The sequence below is a fragment of the Heterocephalus glaber genome, unplaced genomic scaffold (genome assembly GCF_053883595.1).
Source record: "Heterocephalus glaber isolate CG9 unplaced genomic scaffold, H.glaber_assembly_v1.0 deba00001472, whole genome shotgun sequence".
NCBI classification, from domain to species: Eukaryota; Metazoa; Chordata; class Mammalia; order Rodentia; family Bathyergidae; genus Heterocephalus; species Heterocephalus glaber.
Genome location: NW_028258315.1, coordinates 48,110,415 through 48,133,238, shown reverse-complemented (window position 1 = coordinate 48,133,238; position 22,824 = coordinate 48,110,415). Strand labels below are relative to the sequence as shown.

The following is a 22,824-nucleotide window of genomic DNA, read 5'->3' as shown; positions in this document are numbered from 1 at the left end:
TGTTTTTTTAGACTTTTCTTTTCCAGAGTACATTTCAGTTTTTGTATGTTTTTTCAGTACACTGTGCATGCATGTATCTATCCTTCTGCAAGTACTGGAGAAGGTAGAACATGTTAATTGATACACTTCAGTTCACACAAGGGTAGAGTGAAAGAACTTTCAGGTAATTTAAGGCTCTTCTGTGATACATGGAGAAAAGATGCCGAATGATTAATAAAAAACAAAAAGCAAAATAAAACAAAAAAGGGGAAGAAAAAGCAATGGTAGCTTTTGCATGGGTCCTAAAATGGAAGTTTTAGATGTGGTCATTTTAATAATTTCTAGTGAAACTCATATACATATATTGCTTTTTTCTTTAGCCACAGGGCTTTGGTACCAAACTCTGTGTGCGTGTGTGCGCGTGTGCATGTGTAAGAGAGAATGAATGAGAATATCTGTGCTTCTCCTCTCCTTTGTGACATCTGTATTAAAAGTGACCCAGATTTGGAAATCCCCAGTGAATTGTTTTTCTAAATAATTCCCATTTGTCAGTAGACTCAGCCAAATCATTACTAATTCTGCTATGGTAACTTGGTTGTGGTAGTGCCAGAAATGCTTTGGCTTTGCTAAATCACATATGTGTCAGAAATGTAAATCCTCTCTCCAAAGACCTTCATGTGTGGAAATGTTCATCCAGTAGCCCAACTTCTAGGTATATAATAAGTCATACTCTCTACTACCCTACCCTGGTATGTTAAGGTTACCTGCAATTTTGTATGTTAAGGTTACCTGTAATTTTAGGCTCAAGTAATTTCTTAAATCTCTCACAACTCCATTTTCTCCTCAAGCGACTGTTACAAGAAGATGAGAAAAGTAATGATTGAAGTTGCAGCAAATCAACATAAAATCAATAGCATTTGGCTGCTGTGCAGTGCCCATAGCTAGCTGGTGACTGCGTGGTGTGCCTTTTGATGAGTTGTACAGGAGGACAGGGTATTTGAAGTCATTAGTCTTATCTGTTTAATACACTTCTCTCTTCTTGAATGGAGGTTAGCAGTCAGGCTAGTCAACATGCAGATCATTTCAGTGGGTCTCTTATCAGCAGCAGATTGCCAGGCTTTCTGGAAGTATGCTGGAGGGGTTGTGTTGCAAAGTGATTAAAACTTGAAGGAAATAGAGGACATGACTGAACTTTTCTTTTTTGTCTGTGTGGCAATCGCTGTTTCATATAGAACTCTGAATTTGGGAAAGGCAGAACTCTATGGCTAAATCTAAATTAAGGTTGGAATTGTGTACGTAAGAAAGGCTGATAGTGTCATATGCGCAGAAGGCCAAAATACATCAGGGATGGTGAGGGGGTCTGAGCAAAGGCCCTGTGGCCAGTTCTGCCAAAAAATGACAAGTTTTGTTTTGGATTGCTAGATGATTTCCTTTGCATTCTCAGTGCACATGGCCTGCATTTTGGTTTCTCTTTGGGCTGTTGCAGGTTCCTCTTCTTCATCTTTGGAATTTAAATGCCTGTCACTCCACATCTTACCAACCATCGAAGGAGTCAGGGCTGATTCCTGGCTCCTGGGGGGCTCTGTTCTTTAACTAAGGCTGTGTGCTGCCTGGAGGGCCAACTTTTGTAAGCATCTTTTGTCTGCTTGAGGACCTCCATGATGGGCCTCCCTGGCCTTCTGCAGCACAGTGTGCCTGCCAGAGTGAGGGCTCCTGAGTCATCCAGCAAGGTCCTAAGCTGTGTCCCTATTGCCTATGATGAGTGGATGTTAAAGAAATATTTATTAAGAGGCTGATTTGCTTTTGTCAATTTGTGTCTTAGCTCTCATTGCCAGGACAAGTTACCCAACACGCACAAGCTACAGAAGGAAAGGTTTATTTTGGCTCACAGTTTGTAGAGTTTCCAGTCCATACTCAGCTGGCTCCAAGGCAGGGTGGCATAGCAGAGGGGCATCACAGAGGAGAAACAGTTCACGGTGTGGTGGGCAGAAGGCAACAAAGAGCAAGCAGGAAGGCTCCCTTTCTCTTTGATCCTATCTAGGCTACAGGCCTCTTGGGTGATGTCACCCAGAGCTTGAGTGGTGCTTCGGTCTTCAGTAAATCCGTTCAGCCATACCCAGAACTATGCTAATTCCAATTGGTGGACTAATTTTGTACCACACACTCTTAATCCAAGTATCACGCACCCTAGACATAGTCAGCTCAGAAAAGCTCTACTTATGAGTGCATGAGGCTTTGGGGGATGTTTAGATACAAAACATAACAATCTGTTGCCATCTAATAAGTTATACAGTTTCCTTCTGGTGGTAAAAATTCCAAATAATATAGGCACTAATGAGAGTTATATCCTTTTAACTTTTTCTTGGCTATCTCCCTAAAAAACGAAGTCTGTGTAAATAGGGAAGGATGGAGGGGTGAAGGGCGCCCAGGTAATGGGGAAAAAATAAGAACCAAGATACATCATGTACAGGTACAAGCACCCAATAATAAATATAAACGTATTGTATACCTAAAATGTACCAATAAAAGAATTTAAGGAAAAGAAAAAGAAAAAGAATATGTATGACAGTATGTATTTGCACACATACATGTCACTGTGCACCTTCTTTCATGACTGTCCCCCCACCCCTACTGCCATTTAACAATAGTTTAGAAGTCTTTTCCTTGGTTAGTCACAGATCTCTGTTACTCTAAGACTTCGTGGTAATGTGTTAGATGCCATAAATTATGTGGTTATTCCAATTTTGATTAATTATCTGACTTGTACAATTATGTATGTCTTCTCTTCACAAAAATTTCTAGTGAAATTGCTGAGTTACAGTGCATGTACATGTGTTAGAGAGAGTAGGCTAATTGCTGTAACTAATTAGACCACACAGACCAAGTCAGGGCTCCGTCAGAAGAAAATTTCATCTCTTGCTCATGAGTATGGAGTGGCTAAATGGGTGAGCTAGATGGTTCCCCTTTGCTACAATCTTTTGTAACCCATGGTGGACAGAAGCTTTGTTATTTTCAACATTTGGTTTTCAAGGATGATGTGGAGTTGTGTCCATTCCAGCCAGCTAGGAGTGAGGAGGGGAATAATTATGGAGGGGGTTAGTTCACATAGAGGGTGCTAATGAGACAGACTTGGGTGTGGATTTCCTGCTTGCCATTTTCACTAGGGCTTCATCATGACCACACCCAATTGTAGGGGAAGCTGGGAAACATTCTAGCTTCGAGCCCAGGAAGAAGAGATGAGCATTTTCCGAGCATTCCGTAGTCTCCAGCACCATGCATTTCATAATTTGAGAATGCCAAATGTCCTCTAGAACTTTTAGACTTATTTAGTATGTTTCTACCAACAGTAATAGGAATGATAATGCCTGTTTTTCCACGCCCTCTTCAACTTTGGGTACTGTCAAGCTTTAATGTTTTGCTAATAAAGCCATAACAATTGCTGTCCGATGGCTGTAACTTACCTCTCTTTTTGACTAAAGACTTAATATATTGATGGATTATTTGTATTTGTTTTTCTCTGGACTATTGTGTCCTTTATCCATTTTCTTTTTGATCTTATTCGTCATTTGTTGATTTGTGAAAAATTTTGTGAATTGGGAGCACTGGAGGATTTGGATTGTCCTAGCCCTGTGCCTTCCTCTTTCCCCACTGCCTAGCCTGTCCCATTCTATAGTGTAGGTTTTCTCTAACGACTGGCAAGAGAAGAAAATACAAGATCCTCACACAAGGGGGTGCTGTGCACAGCAGTGCTGAGAAACTGCTCTGTGGGCTGAATTGTAGGCAACCTGACCAGGGAGCGAGTTGCAGCAGGTGACCCATGGAAGTTTGCACATGAGCTTCCAGGACAACTGTGAGCATGGCCCTAAGGCTTTGCGTTAGTGCCTGCCAACTAGAGGAGTGGTGGCCCCAGGAAACCCTAGTTAGAAGCTTGCTAGATGCTTCTAAGGGCTTAGCTTAGGAGAGTGGGTTGCTGATCATTGTGTATAAAAAAGGAGATGTTTTATAACATTATCCCACCCAGCTGGCTAAGATAAAGCCAGAGGATGAAAAAGGTGGGAACCTACCACCAATTTTGGGAGGTGGGAGGTGTTAGCTGTGGATTGAAAATTCAATTTTCAAGAGTTAAAAACAAAACAAATGGCACTTAATTTTCACACAATGGCTGGTGGGAATCCTTCCTTAAGGATCTTAGAAGTGACAAACTTCCATAAGAGTTCAGAGGTAATATTCTTTAAGGAATTAAAATACCACAAAAGACTGCTTTTGTTGTTTTAGACTTCTGTTTAGAATTCTCTTCATCAAAATGATGGAGCAGGAGACCCAGTTTAGGTCTTCTGTAGCCCCAAGCCGTGGAATAGGTGAAGGGATGCATTGGCCGGTCATTTCTCTTAAAAGGAAGCCAGGGTTAACTTTGTTATTGCTTAACCAACCATTTGTGCGTTTGTTCTTTTTTTTCTTCTTTTTGCCCTGTAAGTAATAACATTTCCCACATGAGGGCAGCAAACACAGAGCAATGGGAAGACGGTCAGGCAGTGTCAGAAACTGGGGTGTCCTGCGGAATTAACAGCGTAGGGATGTTTCAGAAACATTTCAGAAAGTTTCATCCTGTGTGGGCATGATGAGATTAGGACATAAAGCACCATCCATCCCCAGGATTTATCCCTGGGACTATTTGAGCAATTTAACAATTAGATTTTTCTCCTTTGTAGATAGCTATGCTGCTCTTTTGGTGGAGCTGAGGGAGTTAGGAGCTTGGTGCTACTGATTTACAAGATCATTTTAATAGTTCCATTTCTCCAGGGAGCTTTAAGTATGACCTGAACTGGGCTGGTTCACCAAATGTTGTGATGCCCAGTGACTTTTAAACCTAATTGGTGTCAGCATACAAAGGCCCCAAAATTTGGTATACAGTTGGCAGTGAGGGAGCAGAGGAAATCCAGGGCTGGGGTCCTAGAGTCAAATACAATTCTTTCTCTACTATGGCCTCCCTGTGTGACCTTAACCGGGCCACTTAACCTCCGAACCTGTGACATCATCGGTAAGAGTGAAATGCTAATGCATGCCTACTTTATGTGGACTTACTGGGATGGCTCAAGAAAAAGTGGGTGAAGGGTCAAGCACATAGTAGACACCCATTAAATGGAAGCTGGTTTAAAATTTAGAGGCATCTGGAGGGAAGGAGCCTGAAAAATCACTCATTCAGAAAGTAGCTGAATGCTATGGGTATCTTTACAGAGATATGATCAATACCTTTGGGATTTGAAGGTTTATGATGTACAAGTGAAAAGGCTTGTTTATCATTGTTCAAAAAGCTAGCTACAGGGCTAGGGATTTAGCTCAGTGGTGCCACCTCCTGCCTCAAAAGTGTAAGATCCTGAATTTGAGCCCCAGTACCAAAAAAAAGCTAACTAGAAGCTAGTCACTAGGGACGCAGCTTTTGACTCAAATTTAAAAAGGAGAGAAAGCCTTCACCAAACTCGTGGGTGCGGAGAGCCCTTGCTTGCTGTAGAGGGGTTGCCCCACTGATTAGGAACTGCTCAAGTGTCAAGCATTGTGAAAGCCTGAGAAATTGCTGCGCTTGGGAGCTCGCAGGTGAGTGGGTCAGGGTCACAGGCTGAAGGTGTGAGAGGCACGCTCAGAGACAAAGGGTTCTGTTACCGCAAACCGGTAGCGTGAGCCTCAGGTTTGCTTCCATCCTCCTTTTGTACTTGGATGAGTTTTGAACCCTGTTTGGGACTCAGTCTCCTCTTCTGTAATATGAGGACAATAAAAGAGAATAAAATACTCCCGGTGAGTAATCACGAGTCAATTCATTTATATCTAGAAAGTGCTCAGAATGGTGTCTATCTAGTAAGGGCTCAAAATTGCAAAACACTTTCATGAGTCCCAGCTTCTGTTTTTGAGTATGCTCCTTTTCACCGAAGTTCTGTACTGTTTGAATTTATAGATTTTTCATTGTTTTCCCTGTTATAAATGCTAACACAAAATATGCACGCTGATTGTGTGTTTTTGGTGCTTTGAGTTGTTTCTAATTTAGGAGAAAGTTTTTAAAGACTATTTGTTGCCTTCACATTTGGGCTTATGTTTCTGTCCCCTGTCACCCTGAAGATACCCTTGATTAGATTATTTTAGCTCCTATTTTAAGTAACTTCTGTTTTTTTTCAAAGATAACAATTGAATAAGGAATATAACTGATGCAGGGTACTTTTTGAGTGAGGTCTAAATGTAATGTATTAATTTCGGAAATGATAAAGCTGCATGTATGAGCTGCTGCTTTTACTTTGCAGGCTAAAATAAATTGGATACAGATAGTTTTGAAATATGATTTTTCTGCATTGCCTAAATTTTGACACTAGGGGGTAGGCTAGGCTTAGAATCGCTCAATAGAAATACATGTAATTTAAAATGTTTTGTAGCCACATTAAAAAGTAAAAAGAAACAGGTGAAATTAATTTTACTAATGTATTTTATTTAACCCAATATATTTAAATTATTATCATTTAAACATGTGGCTCTAGATGAATTTTAAGTACTCAATAGCCAGAAGTGCCTTGAGCCTGCTGAAATAAATAACAGAAGCTAATGAATCAGGCCTTAATGTTATTTTCAGATTAGAATTACAGGTGGTTTTTCTTCTCATGGGTCAGCTACAGATGATACTGTTTTCTCTCCCCTTTTTTCACTTAATTTCTTTTATGTTTTATTTTCTTCTGGGGCTTCCCCCCTCTTAATGACCCCTAAATTTAGGAAAAGGGTCAAGTATGTGGGATTTGTTACCTCAGCTCATAAAGAGAAGGAAGGTGGTTCTATATTCTGATGAACTATGTGAACATTCTCTACAAGAATTTATTTTTAGGGAAAGAGAAGTAGAAAACTAATTTGAAGTAGGATGCATATGTGTGTGTGTTGATGTCTGCCATTCAGTTATTCACCAGGGAGCTTATTTTGACCAGTGATGGGCATTTGCTCACTGGAGTGAAACTTGAAGACACAGTTTTCAGTATAATTTCTCCTACGGTTTTCCCTGTCTTCTTCCTCCTGTCCCATTTCTGATAAATGGCTACTTCCTTAAATGTAGAGACACTTTTCTACATGGGCAGCTCTACTGTAACTTACTCTGTTATATGAACAAAAACAGAAAGTGTGCTGGCATGGTTCAAAAAGCCTGTTTTGGTGATGATGGAAAAGCATCCATATGATGGTGCTAACTTCACCTTTCCCTGGGCAGCTTTAACACTAAAAAAACCCAAGGCCTCCCCACAGCTGTAGTGCTTCTGAATGGTGCAAGATGGAGCCCAGGTGACTGTGTTATGTAGCAGTTATATTGGTACAGTAGTCATTCAGACCTGTAGCCAAAGATGGGAACCACTGATTCAGAACTAAAAAAAAAAGGGAGCTTGACCCTTGCCCTTGTCAAGCTACAATCTAACCTAAGTGGTGACGGGTGTGTGTTTCAATTGTACTTGGCGCGGTTAGCCTGGGGAGAAATATACAAGTCCTCCATAAAGGTGCCCTCCATCTCCACCTCTTCAGGAGGACTGAAAATTCTTACTCCTTTTTCATCTATGTGTCCACTTGTGAGAGATTCCACTGACCTCCATTGTCCCTGACATTATTTCTCTCCAGTGCCATCTTGACAGGCTCATCATAATCTCAGTGTTTAATAAGAGGGGAAAGGAACAGATTACAGGAGGTGGTACTATTCGCCTTCTTTTCATCTGCTGCAAGTTCAAGTTCCAGTGCCATTGGCAAGGTCAGCTTTGTGAAATATCTGACAAATGAGCCTGCTTTAATCCTTTTCCATGGAAAGGAAGGGCTGTCACACTGACAGGAAGAAAGCATTTGGGTTCCTTCCCTGAGCTTCCAGCCGACCTACCTGCCAGAGTGGTTTTTTTTTCCCCTCCCTTAACTTCGTCTCTGGGGCAGAGCAGGCCATGGAGTTTGAAGAGTTCTCTGAGTAGTTAGAATATTCTCCTTACCAAGGGGAAGAACCATACTCTTTCTTCTTTCAAGCTGCATTCTTAAACTCATTGAAACAAAGCCCACAATTTGGGGCTTCTCACCTGTCTGTTGGTTGGTGCTATACAAGGAAGGCAGAATCTTCTGTTCCATATAAGGGGAAAGTAAGATCATTTGTAAAAAGAAATAGGAAGGGTAGAGATAGGGCCGCAAGGAAAATGAGGTCTTTCTGTTTCCTAGGTGTTGCTTGGATGTTTTAAATATTTTAGCCCATATGGTGGTCTCAGAATAGTGTGCTAGAAATAGTATTATTGAAGAGGCATTTCAAAACACATTTAAAAAGACTGATTGGTTATGTGAAGGCTGTGTTTGCAATAGTTACAAGCAATGGAACCTCCAGCACCCTGTGCCATCAGAGCTTGTGTTTAGGGAGTGTCTGAAGCAGATAGCTGTCACCAAGAGAAACAGCTAGGTGGGGCTGAAGGCAGTGGGTATTTCCAACTGGGCTCTGTTTTCTTGTTTCTCACTTGTTGTGGAGAAAGTAATGGGGCCCCAGAGCTAGAGATGGAAACAGTAGAGAAATTTATTTCAGGAAAAATATAACACGAGCATGAACTGAAATAAATGAATATCCACAGTGTTGTTGGCAGCAGGTAATTTTCCACAGGTCAGTGCTGACATTGCATAGCTACTTGCTCAGGGGCTGGAAATAAATATCAGCAATCAGGACTTGGTGTGGGCATTTGAACAATTTGATCTTGGAAAGAGTACAAAGTTAAGGTCTCTGCTTTCCTCCTCTTGAACAGACTTTGAGAAGTCCCATTTGCTTTGGGTAAATTTATTTCTGATTTGGGAAGCCTTTACAAGGGATAGTGGAGGGCATTTCTTGCAAGGGAGGAGGCATAACCACTGAGCTAAATCCCCAGCTTCCATCAGTGTTTGCTTCTTCCTCTTTTTTTTTTTTTTTTTTTTTTTTTGGTACTGGGGATCGAACTTGGGACCTTGTGCTTGCGTGGAGGGAATTTCCTAAGAGAGGAGCTTTGTAAGCCTGGTTGGATTGGAGGGAAAGAAGGGAACAAATGAACAATTTGCTGTTTTCTACCCTCTTCCCCTGGAGTTCTGGGGTCATGTGACAGGTTTTCAAGTAAATGTGGAACAGTAGAGGACAGTGACTTCTAGTGAGGAATGGTCTGTGTGTTTGAGCTCTTTCTAGCCAACCGTATCTGATAGGAAACAATGCCCATGTATAAGGAGAGAGGGAGGGAGCAACCACCCACAGTTACTACTTCTCTAGTTGTTTGCTTTTAAGATTCCATTAAGAAACTAGAAGCATCCACAAAATGGCTAGATCCACATCTTGGTTGTCCATCTTGTGTGAGTGGGTTAGTGTGTGTCTACCTGTTTCTCTTGTCCTAAAGAAGCAAATATTATGGTGCTTGGTTTCTCCAGGAGGCCGGAAGGGCATTAACCTTTCTCTCCTGCTGCATGTTGTTCTGATCTTGAATTTGTTTTTTAATAAGCTTGACTTGCAGCTTGTAGGTTTATGACATAACAAAACGGGGTGTTTTCTGTGAATCACTGAAACCTGAATTTGAACCCTATTAATTTCAGAATTTGCGTTGATCCTGAAATGATAACGCTGACATTTACCCATGTGCTGTCTCTGAAAAAGAGATTTGCTAAGCAAATAGATACACCGTGTAAATATGTTTACTTGGCAGCTGTTTAATTTATCTTAAATTGTCAAATGCTTTGGGAAACATTTATTTAACATCAAAAAGAAGTGTTGGTGCCTTTTGTGAAGTCCTACCTGAGTGACCCCTGCCAAAGTTATCTTATCTTTCTGAGCCTCAGTTTCTTTTTCCTGGAAATGGGCGTAACAACATCCCTCATTACAAAGTGTTTTGGGGAGGTGAAATGAGATAAGGTAAAGGATTTAATATTATGACTGGAACTAAATGCATTTAGTTTTATTTTTAACAGTTTAAATGAGGTGTAACGAACAAAATCTACACATATTTAAAAGTGTACAATTTGATAAATTTTAATGTACATATACACTCGTGAAGCCATTCCCATGATCAGATGATGGTTGTATCCTGCCCCAAAGTATCTGTGCATTCCTTTGTAATCCATCCCTCTTGCCCCCTTCCACACCCACCCTAGGCAGCCACAGATCTGTTTGCTATGGTTTGGATCCTGGGTATTCCCCAAAGGCCCTGGTGTTAAAGCTGGAGGCTGGCTGGATGGTTTGAGGCGGTGGAGGAAGCTTTGAGAGGTGGCACCGAGTGAGGGTGGGCCCTGGATGCCGACAGTGAGACTCCAGCCCCCCCTTCCCCTCTTCACTGCCCAGCAAGAAGCCAAGTGGTTTTGCTCCGCTGTGCACTCTTCACCCTGAAGTGCCACAAAGCAATGCGGCCAACTGATCACAGGCGGAAACCTCCAAGACTGAGCACAATAAACACTTTCACTTAATAAACTTATTACCTCAGATATTTGTTAAAGTCACAGAAAGCTGACTAACACAATGCCGCTAGAGATGAGTTTGAATCCTATTTAAATGGAAACAGGCTGTATGCACTCTCTTTTTGTCTGATTCTGTCTGCATAATTGTCCTATGGCTCATCTATATTGTTGCCTGTATTAATAGCTTTTCTTCTTGAACTTTTTAAATAAAAATTTTCATTTGACAGATTAGCTTCTTTCTTTTTGCTGAATAATATTCATTATATGCCTCACATCTTTATGTAATCACTTGTTGATGGACATTTGGAATTTTTCCAGTTTTGGCTATTACAAATAAAGCTGCTGTGATCATGTTGTACAAGCATTTCTACCGACCTATATTTCCATTTCTCCTGGGTAACTATTTAGGGAACAGAATGGCTGGTTCATGTGGTAGATGTATGTTTGGCTTTTTTTTTGTTTTTTTTTTTTTTTTTGAGCAGAGAGCATGCTTTATTGAGTAGATATAGAAGCACATTCTACCACACACAGGGAAGGACGTGGCGTCTGTAGAAGCCCTTCACCCCTTAAGAAAACCCCCAGTGAAGTTGCTTTTGGATAAGGTTGAACAGTGACACTGGAGGGGATCCGCCACCGACCATGATTAAAACCAGCTCCCCGAAACCCACAGTGAGTATCAGCAGTGTACAGAGATGCCTAGAGCAAGGCACAAATGCCCAGAGTCGGGATTGTGGCGAGGGCGCCACGTGACCGGACCAGCGGTGTCGGTGTCACAGGAGACCGAGTTGGGGAGGGCGACATGTCAGACTTCAAAGGCTGCCCCAAGATAGCAGGTTCTAATGGGCGTGGGAAAAATCAGAGGGAGCATTTCTTCCTGTACTCGGACAACACCGAAGTGGGAGACCAGAGGAGAGGGGGACGGCGGGGGGAACATCCCAAAAAGGAAGAGGAGGAGGAGCTTTGGGGCGTGGAAGTACTTCAGTCCTACCGGAAGAGTGACGCTGCTGGAGAAGCAAACCTCGGCAGGACGGCCACTCTGCCTCCCTGAGTCACAGGCTGTGATGTGGAAATCATTTCCCGTCACTCTCAACTTCTCCCAGAGGCTCAGGGCAAAATCAGTGTGACTGACGTGCAAGTGGAGGTTTGTGCAGCAGAGCTAACCGGTCACAGTGTAGCATGATCAAGAGGACTGGAAAATATTTTGGCACCTGCAAAAGTAAAGGGGCCAAGGGGCAAAAAGAGCATGTTCACTTCAGGGCACTTTCTGGTGAGGCTAAAAGAAGCATCCATTCTCTTCCACCGAGACTCTGCCCACTGCCCACTGCCCACAGGTGAGCACAGATCCGTACGGAATCACTGGCTTATTCCTCTCGCCGTCATCTGATTCAGATGGATTATTCGTTGTGACCGAGACTAACGCCTGGGAGGCTCTTCGCAAGTCCTTGGCTCTGGTCAGCCGGATAAGGACAGAAAGGGAGGCATAAAAGGGAAAGCGAGGTGCACTCTGAGGTGAATGGTCCCAGGTGCCAGCCCTTCCCTACCACTCCCCAAACACGAGTGGGAGGAGTAACCGCAAAGGTCCTGCCTGGCAACTGCATTGGAGGTCTGGTGACCACGTGGCAAGAAGCACTAGAACGAGGCTCAGAGGACACGAGATGGAACCAGTGACTGGACAGGTACAGTACCGGAATAGAACTCCTTGTGTCAGTGCTACGAGGGAGCTGCACCTTAGGCCGGTGCGGGTCCCATCCAGGCAACCTCACTGAGGCAGAAACAACAGTTCCCCAGAACCAGCGTCTACAGTGTACATGAGGGCGGAGCCAGGACAGTCCTGAGGGGCTTGGCCTTCCCAAAGAGTTCTGTACTTACCAATCAAGAGAGCAATAGAAATGACAGATCCCTAGGTGGTGGATTCCTACTGCTGGGGTCTGCTGGCTCAGAGTGACAGACCACTTTAAGTGCCCTTGGGAGGTGTCCATTTTAAGCAGCTTGGATCCATGATTTTATTGGAGTTGGACCCTTTGGCCTCTTTGGCTATCCATTCATCAATCAGGTCCTGCCTCTTTAAAACCAGGTGTTTTCCTTTCTAATGCTTGAGCATTTGAAGGGCTTGCAGAGTGCTGACAATGTTCACAGGGTTCACAACCGTCTCCTGGCTGATTTCTTTGATAGAAATCTCTTTGGCTTGGAAATTGTGCAGATAGTGGAGCAGCACTTCTTTCCAGTAACTGCGATAGCTTATGAGTCCCAAATCTGAGAGCAGTCGTTCTGGGGAGCCGACTTTTTCCTCCACTTTGGAAAGTAAATAACTGAAATCAATGAGCATCTTGCTGTAGCCCTGTCTCATGTACTGAAGCATGCTAAGGATACAGGATACGTTGTAGTTGAGGAATGAATTCTTTTCCTTGGAAAAATATCCAATCAGGTGACAGCCAGTGTTGTCCGCTTCTGTCATGATGTAGAACAGGAAGGGTTCTACATCATAATATAATGTCTTGTGGTCCAGAAATAGCTTGACCAATAGGCACAGGTTTTGGCAGTAGATTTTGGTTTTTTTGCCATCTACTTCGAACACTCGTCTCCAGGTGGGTGTTTCCACACACACTTGGCCATGTGCCAGTGGAGTATCATTTGGGTCTTCATATATTTTAAACAGAATTCACACATGTAGAGATGTCCCAGCCATGCATACTCCTCAGGGAGAATGGTAACAAGTATTGAGCTCATAGTGGCCAAAGGTGATTGTTTTAATCATATTGCTACCCTCTATAATTTGGCCCTGCAGAGCTTAAAGTCTCCACAGCAGGCTTTTGGGACATTCAAAGCTCTAAAAGGTTCACCATCACAGTTTCCGAGCAACTACTGAAAGACGTGAGGAAACCCAAATCCTCCGAGGCCCGGGCTTGTGCTCTGCGGAAGAGATCCAAGTCATCCTCGCTTGTTAGGTTTTCTAAGAGAGGTTCCTGAGTGTTCTTGTAGGTCTGCCTGTGCTCCATGTATTTCTTTTTCTGTTCTTTGCTCAGTCCAGAATTTCTTTTCTTCCTAAGTTCAGCCACCTTTTCTTTATATCACAGCTGCCTTTCTGTTGGTGCCTGGTGCCTGGTTCCATGCCTCTTGTTGTCATCTTGCCTGTGGAACAGCATGCTTTCTTCTATCTGCTTATCCCGGCTCTGTGCTCTCACTTGAGTTCCAGCCAGGTACAGAGATGTGTGCCTATAGTCCCAGATGCACAGGAGGCTGAGACAGGAGGATTGCTTGAGCCCAGGAATTCAAGGACAGCCTGGGCAACACAGAGTGGACTCGAAAGAGAGAGGAGAGAGAGGAGAGAGCAAGAGCATGTTTGGCTTTTTAAGAAACTGATTTCCAAAGTGCTTGTACCAACACATGCTCATCTGTGGTGAACAAGTGTTCTAATTCCTTAAAATTCTTGCCAGGTCTGACTATGGTCTGTATTTCTAAGTTTAGCCATTTTAATACATATGGAATGAGATCATTTCAGGTTTAATTTATGTTTTTCTGATGACTAATAAAGTGTCATGTTTATTTATTTGCTTTTTGCCATTTGCCTATCTTTCTGAACGATTCAAATTGTTTATGGTTTTTTTAGGTTGTTCCTTCATATTGAATTTGATTGTTCTTTACATGTTCTTGATAGAATTCCCTGATCAGATAATAACATTATAAATATTTTCTTCTAGTCTGTGGCTTATCATTCTCTTAATTGTATCTTTTAAAGGGTAGAAGTTTCTTTTTGCTTTGCTTTGGTGAAATTTAATTTATCATTTTGCTTTTTAAAAAATGTATTGTGTTTTGGTGTCTTAGAAATATTTACCTGTAACCAAATATCACAGAGATTTCTTTTTGTTTTCTTGAAGATGTTTTTCAATATTAGGCTTTACATTTAGGTCTATTTGTTTTGAGTTAATTTTTGTATGTGATGCATTTCATATATATATATATATTTTAATATATGTATTTATTGGTACATTTTAGGTATAAAATACATTTACATTTATTATTGGGTGTTTGTACTAGAACATGATGTATCTTAGTTTTTATTTTTTCTCCCATGACCTGTGCACCCTTCACCCCCTCCACCCTTCCCTATTTACACAGAGTTTGATTCCATTATTTTTTTTCTCATAGTTTTTCCTTTCCATCTTCCCTTTCCCTTTTTCCTTCCACCATCCCCAAACCCTTGGACCTTTTCTTATTTCAAAGTATCAATTATTCATTTTAATCATTTTTGTCCTTATTTGCACTTTCAATTTCTCACACTAGAGAAACTATTCAGTATATACACATGTGTGTCCTATGTATTTCACTTCAGAGCATGGCCTCAATATGCATCCATTTAGCTATAAATGTCTCTAGTTTCTCATTTTTTATGGCTGAGTAGTACTCCATTTTATAAAAAAACCACATCTTCTTTATCCAGTGTCCAGTCGATGGGCACTTGGGCTGTTTCCAAGCTTTAGCTATTACAAACTGTGCCACTATAAACATAGGTGCACATATATCACTGTGGTGTGATTCTTTTAATTCTTTGGGGAAGATTCCCAGTAGGGGAATAGCTGGGTCAAATGGGACCTGTAGTCCTAGTTCTTTGAGGCATCTCCATACTGATTTCCACAGTGGTTGCACCATTCTACATTCCTATCAACAATGGAGAAGGGTTCCTTTCTTCTCCACACCTGCACCAGCATTTGTTATTGGTTGATTTCTTGATAGCAGCCATTCTTTGTGGGGTGAGGTGGAATCTCAGTGTTGTTTTCATCTGCATCTCTTGAATGACCAGTGATATTGAACATTTTTTCATGTATTTATTTTTTTGTTTGGTTTTTTTGTTTGGTACTGGGGATTGAACTCAGGTCCTTGCACTTGCGCAGCAGGCAGTGGAACCACTGAGCTAAATCCCCAGCCCATAAATTATCGCCAGCCCTTTTTTTTTTTTTTTTTAGTACTGGGTATCGAACTTGGGTCCTTGTGCTTGCAAGGCAGGTGGCAGAACCACTGAGCTAAATCCCCAGCTCATATATTTATTTGCTGTTTTTACTTCTTTGTCTGAGAAATGTCTATTCATTTCGGATGTCCAATTTTGAATTGGGTCTTTGAATTTGGGAGGTCAGATTTTTTTCAGTTCTTTATATATTCTCGATAGTAGACCTTTCTCTGAGCTACAGGTGCTAAATATTTCTTCCTACGTTGCAGGTTGTCTTTTAGCTCTGTTGGTAGTTTCTCTTGCGGTGCAGAAGCTTTTTAATACAATGAGATCCCAGTTGTCGATTCTTTGTGATAGCTCCTGTGCTACTGAATATTTGTTCATAAAGCCTTTTCCTATGCCAGTGTCATCAAGAGTTCTACCTAACTTATCTTCCAGCAAGTTTAGTGTTTCTGACTTAATATTTAGATCTTTAATCCACTTCAATCTTAGTTTAGTGTGCAGTGATAGGTATGGGTCCAGTTTTAATCTCTGATAGGTTGGAATCCAATTTTTCCAACACCATTTATTAAATAGGCTACGTTTCCTCCCATGAGGGTGGTTGGCTCCTTTGTCAAAGATGAGGTGACTGAGTATGTGTGGAGTTGTTTCTGCATCTTCTAATCTATTCCACTGATCTTCGGGTCTGTTTCTTTCACAGTACCATGCTGTTTTCATCACAGTAGCTTTGTAGTATAGTTTCAAGTTGGGGATTGTGATGCCCCCAGCCATGTCTCTGTTGCCTAGAATTGCTTTTGCTATTCTAGGTTTCTTCTGTTTCCAAATGAATTTTTGGATTGTTTTCTCTAGTTCTGTGGAGTATATTGTTGGAATTTCAATTGGCATTGCATTGAATCTATATAGTAGTTTTGGAAGTATGGCCATTTTCACTATATTGGTTCTTCTACCCAGGAACAAGGGACATCTTTCCATTTTCTTATATCCTCTTCGATCTCCTTCTTCAGAGTGCTGTAGTTTTCAGTGTAGAGGTCTTTTGCTTCCTTTGTTAGGTTGATTCCTAGATATTTCGTTTTTTTAGATGGTATTATAAAAGGAATTATTTCCCGAATTTCTCTCTCAATGGGTCTGCTATTTGCATATAAGAAGGCTATATTGTTGGCCAAAAGCGCTTCGTAAGTGGTCCAGCGGTTTCAGCCATGGCAGAGATGGCTGAGCTTTGCGAGCTGTACGAAGAGTGCAAGGACCTGCAGATGAACGTGATGCCGGGCAAGGACGACCTCCCGCAGATGGAGGTAGGCGGCATGGCAGCTGGGAGGTGGCCCTGAGCGGCTGGGCCACACTGCTCCTGGAGGAGGAGGAGGGGTGCGCGCAGCCCATGGTGGCGCCTCGGGGCTGAGCGGGCCTGGCCCACGGGCCCAGCCCCGGGTAGCAGCAGGGCCAGGTCCTGGGCCTGGGACTGGAGGGCGAGGACGAGGCCGAGGAACTGGATGACTGGAAGGACGACTAGGACTACCCAGAGGAGGAGCCGCTGAGCGGGGCCGGCTACCGCGTCTCGGCCGTCCTGGAGGAGGCCAACAAGATGTTCCTGAGAACATCCCGGGCACAGGAGGCCGCCCTGGACGGTGGGTTCCAGATGCACTACGAGAAGACCCCCTTCGATCAGCTCGCCTTCATCGAGGAGCTCTTCTCACTGATGGTCGTCAACCACCTGACCGAAGAACTCTGTTGCCACGAGATGATTGACAGAGAGTAAATCCTGGATGCTGACATCAGAGGAGGACACGACTGGAGGAGAGCCCAACATTCCGATGTCTTTGGGGGTTATTCCAAATCGTTCTGTGCCAATGAAAACACTCGGTCTCCAAACAGAAAAGTTGTTTTTTGTTTTTCAGAGTAGAAGACAAGGACAGTGACTGGACAGTTGTGAAAAAGGAAAAGAATCAGGAAAGAAAAAGATCTTAGGACTGTTGACTAGTCTGCTTTCCAAGAACAGCCTGGAACACCTGTGGCTTTGACTTTGTATTGGGGAAGATCTCTTTCATATTTGTTTCACTGTAAAGATGGTTTTGCAAGAATAAATCATGACCAATACAAGAGCCCACTGATCCAAATTATGTAATGAGTCAAAAAAATATGCCCAAGAGATGTGGTTGTTATTTGGAAGAAAGCCTGTTGAGAAAAGTTTTAAATTCTATGTTGTGATCTATCCAAGTTAGAGTAATCAAATACTAAATTTGCAGTGTAAAATGAATTGAATATTCTTCATAATTCCAGAAGAATGAGCAAACTAAAACTACATGTATCATATGTGCAGTACCCTAAAATGTGTTTCCAAGAGCATCTGAAATCTTGTTTGTACATGTATCTTGGTCATTTATAAAACAACTGTGATCTATACTTCAGGAAAATCCATTGTCATAGCTATGGTATTTTTAAAAGTCACAAACTAAGCTGTCTCTTAGAAAGTTTCAAATGTAGACATTAAAATGTCTGTGGAAGTAAAAAAAAAAAAGACTATTGTTTTTTGAGTGTTGACCTTGTATCCAGCTACTCTGCTGAATCTGTCAATTAGGTCTAGAAGACTTTTGACTGAGTTTTTTGGGTCTTCTATGTAAAGTATCATATCATCAGCAAATAACGACAGTTTCACTTCTTCCTTTCCTATCTTTATTCCTTTGATTTCTTTCTCTTTTCTAATTGCAATGGCTAATGTTTCCAGAACAGTATTGAACAGGAGTGGTGATAGTGGGCATCCTGTCTTGTTCCTGATTTTAGCATGAAAGTTTTCAGTTTTTGACCATTTAGCATGATGTTGGCTGTTGGTTTTTCATAGATAGCCTTAATCAGGTTGAGATAAAGACCTCCTGTTCCAATTTTCTGTAGCATTTTTATCATGAATGGGTGTTGGGTTTTGTCAAATGCTTTTTCTGCATCTCTTGAGATGATCCTGTGGTTTTTGTCCTTGACTCTGTTAATATAGTGTATTACATTTATTGCTTTATGGATGTTGAAGCATCCTTGCATCCCTGGGATAAATCCGACTTGGTCAGCGTGTATGATCTTCTTGATGACACTCTGTATTCTGTTTGCCAATATCTTGTTGAGGATTTTTGCATCTATGTTCATTAGGGAGATTGGTTTGTAGTTCTCTTTTTGGGTTGGGTCTTTCCCTGGTTTTGGAATCAAAGTTACACTTGCTTCCAGGAATGAATTTGGAAGCCTTGCTTCCCTTTCAATTTCCTTGATGAGTTTAAAGAGTAATGGCAATAGTTCTTCTTTAAATGTCTTATAGAATTCAGCAGTGAAGCCATCAGGACCTGGGCTTTTCTTTGTTGGTAAGTTTTTAATTACATTTTCAATTTCACTCATTGTAATTGAGGTGTTTAGAATTTCTATATCTTCTTCATTTAATTTTTGGCAATTCGTATGTATCTAGGAATCTGTCCATTTCTTTTGTGTTTTCCATTTTATTAGAGTGCAGGTTCTCAAAGTAGGTATTGATGATTCTCTGGATTTCTGCTGGATTTATTGTGGCTTCACCTTTTTCATTCTTAATTGCATGGATTTGAGCCTTTTCTTTCCTTTTTTTGATAAGGTTGGCTAAAGGTTTATTGATTTTTTTTTTATTCTTTCGAAAAACCAACTCTTTGATTCATTGTTTTTTTTTGTATCCTTCTCTTAGTCTCCATTGCATTGATTTCTGCTTGGATCTTTATAATTTCCTTTCTTGTACGAGCTTTGGGTTTGTTATGCTCTTCTTTTTCTAGGAGCTTGAGTTTCTGCATTAAGTTATTTAACTGAGTTCTCTCTGTTGTCCTAATATGGGCATTCACTGCTATGAATTTCCCATGTAGAACTGCTTTGATTGTGTCCCACAGATTCCTGTATGTTGTACTGGCATTATCATTTACTTGTAGAATCTGTCTAATTTCTTCTTTAATTTCCTCTGTCACCAATTGGTTGTTCAGGAGGTTGTTGTTCAATTTCCATGTGTTTGTATGAGTTTTGCAGTTTCTTATGTTATTGATCTCCAGTTGTATTGCACTATGGTCTGATAATATACAGGGGATAACTTCGATTCTTTTACATTTACTTAGATATGTCCTATGAGCTAGCATGTGATCTATTTTGGAGAATGACCTGTATGCAGCTGAAAAGAATGTGTATTCTGATTTTGTGGGGTAGAACACTGTAAACATCTATTAAGTCCATGTGTTCAATAGCTTCGTGTAGTTCGAGAATTTCATTGTTAATTTTTTTCTAGTTGATCTGTCTATTTGTGATAGAGGGGTGTTGAGGTCCCCCAGTACAATTGTATTAGTGCTTATTTGGTTTTTCATGTCCATTAATATTTGTTTTGTATAGTTGAGGGCATTTGTATTTGGTGCATATATATTTAGGATTGTCATCTCTTTCTCTTGGATTTTTCCCTTCTCAAGGATGTGATGACCATCTTTGTCTCTCTTAATTAGTTTTGGTTTGAAATCTACTTTGTCTGCAAATAAGATTGCTATGCCTGCTTTTTTCTGGGTTCCTGTTGTGTGGAGAACTGTTTTCCATTCTTTTACTTTCAGTCTATGGATTTCCTTTTGAGTTAGGTGTGTTTCTTGTATACAGCATATTGCTGGGTTTTGCTTCTTAATCCATTCTGCCAGTCTATTTCTTTTGATTGGTGAATTGAGGCCATTAACATTGATAGTTATAATTGACAGATATTGACTCATCCTTGTCCTGATGTTTTACTCTTGTTGGCTCTTTTATTTCTTATTTTCCCCCCTTTCGCTTTTGTGTCTTACCTTGCATGGTGCTTTCTCTCTGCTGGGCCTCATGGAGTTGTGACCTTCATTGTCTTTTTCCAGGATATTGCTTAAAATTGTTTGGAGTGCTGGTTTGGCCTTCAAGAAATTTCTCAGGTGTTCTTTGTCATGGAAGTATCTAATTTCCACCTTGATTTTGAAAGATAATTTTGCCAGATACAACAGTCTAGGTTGGAAGTTATTTTCTTTTAGGGCTTGAAATACTTCACTCCAAGCTCTCCTTGATTGGAGGGTTTGTGTTGAGAAATATGCCGTGATGCTGATGGGCTTTCCTTTGTAGGTGATTTGTTTCTTTTCTCTAACTTCCTGTAGGATTTTCTTCTTCTGTTGGGTTTCTGGGATCTTGACTATTATATGTTTAGGCGAAGATTTTTTTGGTCATGGCTGGATGGAGTTCTATATGCCTCACTTATCTGTACGTCCAATTCTCTACCTCTGTCTGGGAAGTTATTTACTATTACTTCTGTGAACAGTTTTTTTATGTTCGTTGTACTTTCTCCTGTTTTTTCCTGGACTGCTGTGGTTCTTATGTTATTCTTCTTTGCATCATCTAGCAGCTGTTGGATTGATTTTTCATGGTCCCTTACTATCTTTAAGAAATCTCTGTTTTCATGGTCCTTAACCACAATCCTGTCTTCTATATCTGATATTCTGTCTTCACATTCTCTTAGTCTGCTCTGCATGCTTTCAATGGAGTTTTTAATCTCCTGAATATCTGCTTGAGTCTGTTTCATGGATTCTATTTCTTTCTTATGTTGGTCAATCATGTTTTCCATTTCTGTCTTATGCTGGGCATTCCTGGCTTCCAGCATGTTTCTGAGCTCATCTATTTTCTTATCTGTTTCTGCTCTAGAACTTCTAATCATGTCTTTCCCTCTGCTCACCATGTCTGTATTTATCTGGGAGATTATTTCTGTTTTGAAATTTTCTAGAGCCTCATGCATCTGCTTTGTTACTTCCTGTGCTGTCAGTTCAGGTTGTCCAAGTGGTTGCTTATTAGACTTTTCCACCTCATTTCCCCCAGAATTTCCTTTTTGTGGTGTGGAAGCCTGCGTTTGGGTCTTGCTTAAGTGTCTTCTCATTTTTGTTTTTGGTACTGTCCTTGATTTCACTCCTGTGTTGATATTTCAAGATTGCTTAATGTAGGTATCTTTGTTGCTTGTGTTTAAAACCCTTGTGGAATGATTGCTTTTCAGAGGTGTCTTCCAGATATAGCTTGTGTTTGGGTTTTGAGACTCTAATGACTCTGAAGCTATTATATTTTTCTTATACCGGGAAGGAAAACTAATTAGATCAATCACGACATGTTAGCCCAAATGACATAGTCAGCAATACCATAGCATCAAGCACAGTTCAGAAAATGACAATTTGTGGTAGTTATTAATCTATCACTTTTAACTATGTGAGTTAAATTAAAACCAAGGATCAACCCAACTTAAGTTTATAATGAATAAAGTCTCCAATATAGTGTCTTTCCCCTTTGGGGTGGGGAGCTAAAAGTAGTTGGGGAGGGAGGGACAGGTATAAAGAACAGGTAAGATTAGCGGTGAGGCCAGAAGACAGGGAAGGATCACACAAACTCTAAGAAGTTGTTCAAGGCAAGAGAAAATGGCAGAATGAAAGAACAAAGATGTGAATAGAATCACCTAACAGCAACAGGGAGGCTAGATTCCAAATTTACTTTCCTTTCAACCTAATGATAATCAAGAGAAGGAAAAAGAGAAGAAAAGAACAGTAAGGGAGAAATCTGAATTCAGTGCAGAAAGGAGCAAATGGGGAGATGAGGAGCAAATGGGGAGATGAGGAGCAAATGGGGCGATGAGGAGCAATGTGGGACAGTGAGAGAATGAGTGAGAGAGAGAGAAAGAAAAGATAACAGAAAGAAAAGTAAAACTTTGAAGAGTAGAAAAAAAGTAAAATTTAAGAATTAAAAATAAGAAAAATTTTTTTTTCTTTTTTGCAAATAGCAAAAGAAATTATGGGCCTCCTTCAGGGTATGTCTCCGCTGTCACAGTAGGCAAGGTAGGAATCCCTGTGCATATACAAGTCAATGAGTCTCAGCAAGCCAGCAGCAGACCAAGTACAGTGGTCTGATGTGCCTTTATTGTAGAGATTCTCTTTACTTTTCTGCTGAGCTTCAGTGTTCTTCGAGGAGCCTGAGAAGGCGTCTTTCTGTTACTAACTTCTACTTCATCTTGTGGCTCTCAGGACAAGGGTGTTTATAATCTCCTGTGCCTCTGTAGTGTGGGACCAGGTAGCAGAAAAGCCAGAAGGTAGGAGGGGCACGGGGCGGGGGATACACTGAGCGGCTAAGGGGACCTCACCGTGCCATGGGCATAGCCCTGGAGGGCCGCAGGAGCTTCAAGCTGCTTGTCTCTTCTCACTGGTCTGGTCACCACAGTTTAGAGAGCTTCAGGTGGGGGTGGGGCTGCAAGATGCCTCTGTGACCTCACTGTGCCGTGGGCATGGCCCGGGACTGCCCCAGGAGCTTCAAGCTGCTTGTCTTCACTTCATATATTTTTAGTAGTTACAATTTTTTTTTGTGATACATTTTCTCATTTTCTAGAGAAAGTTAATGTGAATTCTTGAAAATAGATTTATTTTAAAATGAGCTAGCCATTTTAATAAATTAAAATAGTATTTCTAAATAAATTAGTCTGA

General features: G+C 41.2%; 1 protein-coding gene, 1 long non-coding RNA gene and 2 pseudogenes across 6 annotated transcripts in view; 2 read left to right on the top strand and 2 right to left on the bottom strand.

The window, feature by feature from the left end:
- The window catches only part of Tafa4 (TAFA chemokine like family member 4), a 256,609-nt gene that overhangs the window by 62,506 nt on the left and 171,279 nt on the right, over positions 1 to 22,824 (top strand). The gene's annotated exons all lie outside the window — the stretch shown is intronic.
- Positions 10,848 to 22,562, bottom strand: LOC106010141 (uncharacterized). 2 transcript variants are annotated; one of them, XR_015439496.1, is made up of 3 exons: positions 22,488 to 22,555; positions 11,393 to 11,612; positions 10,848 to 11,240 (listed from the first exon to the last, which is right to left on the bottom strand). It is a non-coding gene; the product is annotated as an uncharacterized LOC106010141 (long non-coding RNA). The 2 variants fall into 2 exon arrangements; XR_015439497.1 differs by lacking the exons at positions 10,848 to 11,240; positions 11,393 to 11,612 and adding an exon at positions 22,245 to 22,400 and having other exon boundaries at positions 22,488 to 22,562.
- LOC147826357 (histone acetyltransferase KAT7 pseudogene) lies at positions 12,286 to 13,225 on the bottom strand (annotated as a pseudogene).
- LOC101715250 (EP300-interacting inhibitor of differentiation 1-like) lies at positions 14,320 to 17,872 on the top strand (annotated as a pseudogene).